The sequence below is a fragment of the Petaurus breviceps genome, unplaced genomic scaffold (genome assembly GCF_028583685.1).
Source record: "Petaurus breviceps papuanus isolate PSGF00001 unplaced genomic scaffold, PetGlider_PUasm1.0 90743, whole genome shotgun sequence".
Lineage (NCBI taxonomy): Eukaryota > Metazoa > Chordata > Mammalia > Diprotodontia > Petauridae > Petaurus > Petaurus breviceps.
This window is the reverse complement of record NW_027187332.1, coordinates 14738513-14740496: the sequence shown is the minus strand read 5'-3', so window position 1 is coordinate 14740496 and position 1984 is coordinate 14738513.

The following is a 1984-nucleotide window of genomic DNA, read 5'->3' as shown; positions in this document are numbered from 1 at the left end:
TTAGCACTTCTCAAAATTTTTGGTTTCCAGACCCCTTTATACTTTCTAAATTTTGTTTTTCAATTGCTCAGTCATTTTAGTCATGTCCAGTTCTTCATGACCCCATTTGGGATTTTCTTGGCAAAGACACATTTCCTACTACAGCTCATTTTACAGATGAGAAAATTGAGGCAGTTTATCCACATAGTAAATGTCTAAGCCTGGATTTAAACTCCTAACTCCAGGTCCAGCATCCTATCCACTGTGCCACCCAGCTGCATTTTTAAAATTTTGGAGGTTCCCAAAGAGCTTTTGTTTATGTCAGTTACACCTATCTATATATACCATATTAACAATTAAAGCTGATAAATTTCTAAAAATCTTATGAATTTATTTAAATAAAAACAATAAACCAATAAGTTAAAATAAATAACATACTTTTATTAAAACAAGTATATTCCCCCCCCCAAAAAAATGTAGCGAGAAAAGTAACATTCTTTTGCGCTTTTATAAATCTCTTTAATATCTGACTTAACAGAAGACAGCTAGATTCTCAAATTTGCCTGTGCATTCAATCTGTTGAAATCTGTTGTTTTGGTTGCTATATATGAAGAAAATCCAGCCTCACAAGGATATAGAATTCAAACAGGAGGACTATATTAATAGCCTTTTCAGATAATTGTGGATATTCTTTTTTAATACTACACTAAAATTTTTCAAATGGTAGATTTTTATAGGTTTAGTGGTGATGTGGAATCTGAAACCACATCAATGAATTTCTCATATTCCACTACATTAAAATACATTGTTTTATCTTGCTCTTTGGATGGATTTTTTTTTACCCATACATAACTTTTCAATGCTATGTGTTGGTCATTTGAAAAATATTGGTTCATTGAACTATACAGATCTTCCAGATTTTGCCACATTTCATCACACAATATCAAACCAAAAATCATATACATTACTATTACAATCAATCTCCTCAGAAAATCCTTAAGTCTTAGGAAGCTGTCAAATTAGCAGTGGAGATTTACAAGTTCTCCAAAATTCTCAATTTCCCTAGAAAGCTTAGCTTTTGTCATTGGGAACAAATACTGCCAGTTTAATTTCCTTGAAAGCTCATTTTGTTCATTTTCACAAAAATGCTGACCAAATACCCAATCTGAATAATTATAGTTAATCTATCAATCATTCTTTCAGGTAAAAATAGTGTTCCATGAAAAAAAAGTGGCTAGATCAGCTCACAACTCAATCACATCAGTGCTTTTTCTCCAGAACACCATAGTATTTTGACATGCAGAGAAGAGTTTTATGAGTATTTTCCATTTCATCACACAGAATATTAAAGAGACAAGTACTTGAGGGCCAAGATTTAATAAAATTAATTATTTTATTGCTTCAGCAAGGACATTCTTAAATGAAAATGGATGTTTTTTACTCAGTGTATGGAGATGAAGAACACAGTAACTACTAAAACAGGTCAATATTGCTGCCTTAACTTGTGCCATGGTACCCATAGTTTGAATTACTCTCACTTTTACACTATCTGGGAAAAATTTCAGCACAGTTGTTTGGGATAAACCATGGGAGTAAAAAAAAAAAGTTATTCAACACTTTTTATATTTGAGCACCACTTGTGTTTGTTGCCATGCATTCATATAACACTTTGATGATTAGTTGACTGATAGTGAATGAATGCAAGACAAACAGCAAGGCCAGACACATCTGCAAATGTGCCCATTTATAAGGTAAAAATTACAATTCTGCAAATGATATATTAATTCAGTCTTCATGTTTGCAGCTAAATCCTAATTCACAAATCATGTAGGCTCTGGAAAACTTGTACAATCATTATAAAATGAAAGTGAAAAAGGCAAATAGCATCTTTATATTATTATATGAATGGTTTTGTCTTTATAAACCCCCTGAAAGGAGTCTTAAAGACTCTCAAGGGATAAGAGATGACACTTTGAAAATTGCTAATCTAGACAATGACTGCCCC